At 40.7% G+C, this 7,662-nt stretch overlaps 1 long non-coding RNA gene across 1 annotated transcript; it reads left to right on the top strand.

The window, feature by feature from the left end:
* Nucleotides 1-1,869: 1,869 nt before the first annotated feature.
* On the top strand, nucleotides 1,870-6,458 carry LOC309340814. Its single transcript, XR_014156117.1, has 2 exons — nucleotides 1,870-1,957; nucleotides 6,094-6,458. It is a non-coding gene; the product is annotated as an uncharacterized lncRNA (long non-coding RNA).
* Nucleotides 6,459-7,662: the final 1,204 nt, after the last annotated feature.

The following is a 7,662-nucleotide window of genomic DNA, read 5'->3' on the forward strand; positions in this document are numbered from 1 at the left end:
CAAAAAAGTTGTTCAGACACCAGGAATTCTTGTATTCTTAAGGAACAGCACTTTTCTTTCTTCCTTCTGCCTCCTTTCCTATTACTTTGAATCCGCGCCCCCCCCCCCCCATGGTTTTTTCTTTTGGCAGACTGGCCATTTTTTGTCACTGGCAAAAAAAAAAAAAAAGTAGGGGGAATGCAAAATATGAAAACTTTGCAAAGAGGCTTAGGCGCATCCTCTGCTATGTAGAATCTCATGTCCAGGTACTTATTAAAGTGGCATTCAGCTAGGTTTTACTCAGAGTAGATGTATTAAAATGACTGGACCTAACTTTGTCATGTTCATTAATTTTAATGGACCTATACTGAGTAAAAATGGATTATCACCCACAGAATTTACTGTATAATCAATTTACAGTACAATAGTAGATATGCCTACTCAGAAGTAAGACTTTTTTGTTTAATGATATTTACTTCCAGGTAAGTGAGTACAGTATTGTAACCTAGGCTACTTGTAAGAGACAAAAATTGGTTCATGGCGAGAAGGTCCTTTTTTACACACACCTGTTGGCATCCCTGTGCCAAGTTAAGGATCGTAACAACATATCTGTTGATACCCCTTATTATTTCACAACACTTACAAGTAAATGCACCTTGATTAACCACCTTCAGCAGTCAGTGGCTGCTTCCTAAACAGTCAAGGAGGCCAGTCTGTTGACTTCTTGAGGAGTTACTTTCATAACTCTATTTTTTCTACTGGAGTGGCCCTTCCAGGAGGCAGAGTGATGCAGTTGCTTAAGGCAGCAAAATCTGAGGGGCAGGAAGTGGCTAGAAATGTGTGGCATGTGGTTTGTCCTGCAGCTCCTTGCTGCCCTAGAGTGTGATAGAGGACTCAATTCCATCAGTGCTGAAGTAAGATTCAACAACCTTGTCTGGTCAAATTTTGTGCACAGAATGGGGAATGCACCAACTTGTCCTTCGTCTCAGGCAGCAAAATGGCTTTGACTGCTCCTGTTCTCTACCAACAACCCTTTGTACAGGCAACTATGAGACCTGACGTTTTGCTTCCCCACCTACTCATAGCTGTCAACTTTTCCCTTTTCTTGTGAGGAATCCTATTCGGAATAAGGGAATTTCCCTTAAAAAAGGAAAACGTTGCCAGCTATGTGCCTGCTTCATAACTGTACCAAGATGGATGAGGATGGATAGCCTGAATATAGGGTATGTTCACATTCCTGCCTTGAAGTCCAATGAAGTTCACAGCTCTTTCCCACCTAGTTGTTCACATCAGCACAGCTTCCATTTGTTTCTGTTTGTGTATCCACCAGGGGAGATGTCTTTACCCCATGCAAAGGTGTTAACACCTTGCTTAGAGGTGGATGAAGGACTCCAAAGTACAGGAGACATACAGATTTTGCTGTGGGAACAGAGATTAAAAATCTAGTAGGGGAAACACAATGAGTGCATAGTAAATGAGAGTGTAAAAATAGCCATGGTATGCCGTGCTTCAGACCCATGTCTCCTGAAAGGGGGAAACTAGAAGGCAACTTAGTAAAATGTAGAAAACAGTAAGCAGGATTTATTTAATCCGGAAAGCAAAAGAGGGGAGGAAGAGGCACAGTTCAGATTAATATATTTGGGGGAATGACTTTGCTGGGGTTCTGATTCTGTTAAACTGACTGGGGCTGTCTGTTCTTCTTCTCTCCAGGTGACTTTAAAAGCTCAGGCCTTGGCAGATGTGCCAGACTTGAAGGCCAAGATCTAAAGGGATCTAGTTCTGTGGCTCTTCTCCTAGGGCTTGTGACATCTACGAGGAGAGAGAGAGAGAGAGAGAGAGAGACCATAGCACGCCTCCTAAGGGGTTGTGGGAAGGGAATCCTAAGGGATTCTATAATACCCCACATGGAGAAAAGGCACTGCAGACAGGGCGGGGGGGTCATTGATGGAAGCTGTTGTCCCACCCCCTCTGAAAACAAGTAATTAAATTCTCTCTTTGAGGGTGAAAAAGAAGTTGAGATGAAATAGTATGAAAGATATTGCTGCCTCTGCGAATGTGCTGCTGCTGCTACACTGGGTAAAGCAGCCCCTCCCCAGAGATATAATAATAATAATTTATTTGTATTCTGCCCATCTGTGACTGGATTGCCAACTGGCACAGGGGTAGTGCTCAGCAGCTATTTCTGATATTTTGAATAATAAGGAGTTTGTACTGAGTTGTAATAACTGTTGTTGTTGTTGTTGTTGTTGTTGTTGTTGTTGTTTTATTTATATGCTGCTGTGTTTTTGATATTATAGCAATTGCAATGTTTGTTAATTTTTAATGCCATTGAACTTCAAGCTTAGCATTTGTTGTTGAAAATATTAAATCAAAATTTTAAAATCAAAATATGTAAGTTAAGTTAAGGTTCTAAACTTTAAAAAAAAAATGGACGGGATTGAGTCCAATAAATAATTTCTCTTTAGGTGAGAGATTTGTCTCTCAGATCTGCTTCTTCTCACACAATCCTGGGCTGGAGTGCAGCCCTAGGCTTCAGTCTGTCACTCCCTGGCTGTGGAACTGTTGCTGAATAAATGCTTCTGGAGGGTAGATGGTTACTGTTTTTTCCCCTCCACTATTTTCTCTGGATGGTTTCTTCTTATTCACCCTCTTTATAATCTACACACAAAACCCCATTTCCGATCTTCAATTCTGGCAGCTCCTCCAGATCAAAAGGCTTTGACCTCCAGGCAGTGGCATACTATAGGAGGACACAGGGTTGGTTGCCCATGGCGCAAAATTGTTAGGGGCACAAAAAAATGAAATATGCCTCAATATAGATGCATGCTTCTGTTGCTGGGCTCTGTTGAAAATGGCTTCTCCATGCAAACTAGGAAGTGATCTCTCCAGATAACAGAATGATTCTTCTTTTCTTATCTCTGCGGCTGCACTCTCCTGGGTGATGTGGATCCTGTTAGGCAGTTGAATGTGCATGTGTAATCTGTCCGTTTCCCTCCCCATCCTCTCCACATGTTCCTGGTGCTGGCAACCCATGCTATGCCACTGTCTCCAAATATCTTTTAGGAGCTGCACTTCACAGGGCTACATTTACTTGAACATAAACTTCATAGTTGTATATTTACCATACAAAAGGATTTTGACCCCCCCCCCTCAGGTAGCCAAACACCTTGGGGTGCCTCTGTAGCCCAAAAGCCAATTTACTTTACCTCAGCATATTCTCACTTAAAAGCTCGACATTTACTGTGGAAAATCAGTGTTCTTTTAAAATGCTGGTGCTGGTATCTCTAACAGCCAGTTTCAAAATTCAGAAGCATGGCTCGATATGTTCTCTAAATTCTCACCATGATTCCACTCCATACACTTTATTAGAAGTCATATTCTATAGAACCTGTTGAATAGAGTATTTAGATAATGAATGGTTAAAAAGGTAATTGGTTTTTATCTATTGATCATTGCTACTGTAACATAGTGACTATAATTTGGCACACATTTATGCAAAGTTTAAAATGAAATTCTATATAAAGTTTCCTGGCAGTAAGTGCCATTGAAGTCAGTGCAGCTTACTTCTAAGTCAACATCTATAGGATTGCACTGTAAATCCCATTAACCCCAATATAATTTATGCATTTTTTTGCATACTCGATTGCTATCTACACTGAATATAATTTTACATGAGTCTACTCTGGTTGAAAAGCCCCATCCTATACATATGGTGAATGACCTAACCAATTAAATACACTGATTACTGAATAAATACACTCAATATAATGTTGACAGCTAGTTGTTAGCAGGAATATATAGTAGAGTTTGTTGTTTCTATTCAATTTTCTGTTGGACTCAAGCAAAAATATACTATAAGCCTTCGAGCAAGGCTTCACTATTCTATTGCTATCAACATTCCATCATTGAGGTGTGTAGTGGCCCCAAATTAATCAGGATGGTCAAATCCCAAGAAGACTACAAAGAGGTCCAGAAGGATCTCCTGAAACTGGATGAACAGAATGGGATTTAATTGGTAAAAAGTGAGGAACCAAGGGGTGAAAACCCCTAATTTCATAAATACACTTATAAGATTTGGACTGGCAGTAAGAAACCAAGAAACAAATGGTTGATATTAGGGGAAAATGTTATCCAGTTTTCTTAACATTTTGTACACTTGTTGAATGATCAAAATTTTAGCTTTTTACCACATCCCATTTTTTAATTATGAGGGTTTGACATTTCAATAAATTGACAATTTTGGCCTTGTCAGATTACACAAAAATCTTAAAAAGCTCAGCCCAGCATTGCGAGAAGTCAAAACTAAAAACACCAATCTCATCAGAACTTCATGGACTTTAATATGATATGTCACAAGATGGACTTACTTTAAAATTTAAATGTAAGTACAAAAATTAAAATTATAAAAAGTGATTAAAATTAATATAACAATTTTTTAATAAAATATTGTATTGATCTACCTGCAGAATTTCATATTGGGATCTCAATGGGATCACATTGGGGAAAAATATTTTGTACATACATGTCTGCCTTATTGGGTTCTATTTAGGATAAACGGGTTTTCTTGGAGCAAAATATAACAGAAGAAACAAGATTTCAAACTAGTATAATATCAGTTACTTCAGGCATTTCTCTAGAAAGTTATGCAATTAAAAGGTATATGAAATGCAAGTCAGGCTTTTCTTTTAAAAACGTGTTCCAAAGCAAAGTGATAGCTTGTTTGTTGCATTATAGAACTGATGATGATGTGAAAAGAATTATTGTTAGTACTTCATTGTAATATTTCCCAGTGTGTTTCAGATTTTTTGTTTAGAAAAACAACAACAACCGGAGTTTATACAAGTTAGTAAAATTATGCACGGTGGGCGCAAGTCACACAGTGATGTGGGCGGGACCCTTGCAATGATGCTATCTTAACTTCTCTTGACCCCTGTCCATCCTGGCTGGTGAAAGCCATTCTGGTGGAGAAGGTATGAACAGGAGGGTCCAGGGTGTGGTGAATGCATCCCTACACAATGGAGTTGTGCATCTTGCCCTTCAACAGGTGGTAGTAAGCCCAGATCTTGCTGGAATCCATTTCCCATCAACGCCACCCAGTGGTGATTATGGGAGTTGAGCATCATTTGGAGGTTCCTGAACCCTAGTTTATAACTATTGCCATCTGGTTGTGAATATGCCCTTTTTGGGGTAAGGGAAGTGGAAAAAGTGGGGGGGGGGCAGTTGCAGGAATTCCAGGTGGATAGAGATTATCTGGATCCATTTCAGTCTGGGTTCTAGCACTGTGTGAGGACTGAATCAGCCTTAGTCAGCTGTCAGATGATCTGTCTTAAGAGCAGGACCGAGGGAGTGTGATAGTACTTCTTGATCTTTCAGTGGCTTCTAGTACCATTGACCATGGTATCCTGTTTGCACAATTCCCTAAGCCGGCATTGGGTTGGCCACTGTCAAATTCAGCAGGGTGCTTCTTACATTCTCCCTAATCCTAAATACGTTGCAAGTTAATATTATAAATCTTAAGAAGGGTTCGTTGTGCTAAGTTGGGAGGAGCGCAATATTTAACTTTTTCTGCTTAAATATAACTATAATTGAGCCTGAAGTAAGGACATAACTAGGCATGTATGTTTTTTTTCTCCTAAATGGTTTTTTTTAGTAGAAAATAAAAATAAAATCAAAAGCAGTCCTCAGCAAGCTTCATCTTTGAGCAAAGGAGCAGCAGGGACAGAAGGAACTTGACCCTTTCTCCTTGGGCTGTTTCCCTGCTCACAATATCCTTGCCATGCTAGTGAAAAACTAATCAAAAGGCAAATGGTTAAGCCTTCTGATTATTCCCACCTACCGCTTTCTCTGCTCTACTGTTTTTGACATAGGATGTTTTCCGTCTGAAAAAGGGAGAAGTTGGTAGAAAGGTAAATGCAACTATATGTGTCACATCTAGTTTGGACTTAAGACTCGGTAAAAACAAGGTATGCAGTCACATCCATAGTTAAAGGAGAAATAAGGAATCAGGCATTGTGAAAACTGACGAGACAATGAGAAGAGAGGGGCAAAGGAAGAAGGAGGCAATAGGCAGCAGAGCAAATACTGACTGCTCTTTTTTGACTTGCTTTCTCTTAGACATGAAGGGTCCTCTGTTCCAATGTCTGCGTGGGATGACTCAACAGAAACAAAATACAAGGGCAAGTCAGCAAGAGTTTTATCACAAGGAATAATGTTTAAAGCCCACAAATCAAATCAAGTTTTAATGAGCAACAACATGATTAACAGAGAAATCCCTGGATGTGGTGTAATACAAAACGGCTGTGCTGCAAAGTTTACCCAAAGGCATTCTCTCGCTCCCTGGCTCCATCACACAGAACACTAGATCTACTGGAATGGTATCCTTAATCATCCCCACCCCGCACTGACAGGACCATTCAAATAAGCATCCATCCATCAACCCAGCATCATGTGAAGCACTATTAAACCGTTCGTAAATTTGATCTAGGAGGATCTAGGAGTCTTGGTTGACCACAAACTTGACATGAGCCAACAGTGTGACGCGGCAGCTAAAAAAGCCAATGCAATTCTGGGCTGCATCAATAGGAGTATAGCATCTAGATCAAGGGAAGTAATAGTGCCACTGTATTCTGCTCTGGTCAGACCTCACCTGGAGTACTGTGTCCAGTTCTGGGCACCACAGTTCAAGAAGGACACTGACAAACTGGAACGTGTCCAGAGGAGGGCAACCAAAATGGTCAAAGGCCTGGAAATGATGCCTTATGAGGAACGGCTAAGGGAGCTGGGCATGTTTAGCCTGGAGAAGAGGAGGTTAAGGGGTGATATGATAGCCATGTTCAAATATATAAAAGGATGTCACATAGAGGAGGGAGAAAGGTTGTTTTCTGCTGCTCCAGAGAAGCGGACACGGAGCAATGGATCCAAACTACAAGAAAGAAGATTCCACCTGAACATTAGGAAGAACTTCCTGACAGTAAGAGCTGTTTGACAGTGGAATTTGCTGCCAAGGAGTGTGGTGGAGTCTCCTTCTTTGAAGGTCTTTAAGCAGAGGCTTGACAACCATATGTCAGGAGTGCTCTGATGGTGTTTCCTGCTTGGCAGGGGGTTGGACTCGATGGCCCTTGTGGTCTCTTCCAACTCTATGATTCTATGATTCTATAAGAATGTTGGTGTATTATCCCATCAGAATGTTTCTATGTCCGGTGAGTGCATTTTGGGGCTGATATTTTTGTGTGTGTTGTATAGCAGACACACGGAGAGACTACAGAGAGGCAAGCGGGAGGCAGTTGTGGTTAGGGAGAATAGTAGCAGCTACTTCCTTTTCGATAACTACAGGTCTTCCTAGTAAGAGTTCAGAGAAATCTGCTTTGCCCCCTGTGCTATAGATGTAGAATTACAGTAGTAGAATGAGATAAGAGATGCGTGATAGGCATTGTCTTAGCCAATCTGTCTCCATCTTCCACCAGTTAGTCTATATATTGCTGTTTCAAATGCTACGTGCTATGAGGTTGTGTCTCACAGGCACCTACTGGACTAGTGATGCACAGTGGACCCGCACTTCCCAGCTTGCACTATTTTGTGAAGTGTAAAAAGTAGCAAGGTTTGCTATGTATGTCTTCTCTCGCTGGGTAAAACTAGGACTGCTCACTCTGCTCTGTGGGTACATTTGATTTAAAAACAAAACAA

Source organism: Podarcis erhardii (assembly GCF_964252035.2).
Source record: "Podarcis erhardii genome assembly, chromosome: 4".
NCBI lineage: Eukaryota > Metazoa > Chordata > Lepidosauria > Squamata > Lacertidae > Podarcis > Podarcis erhardii.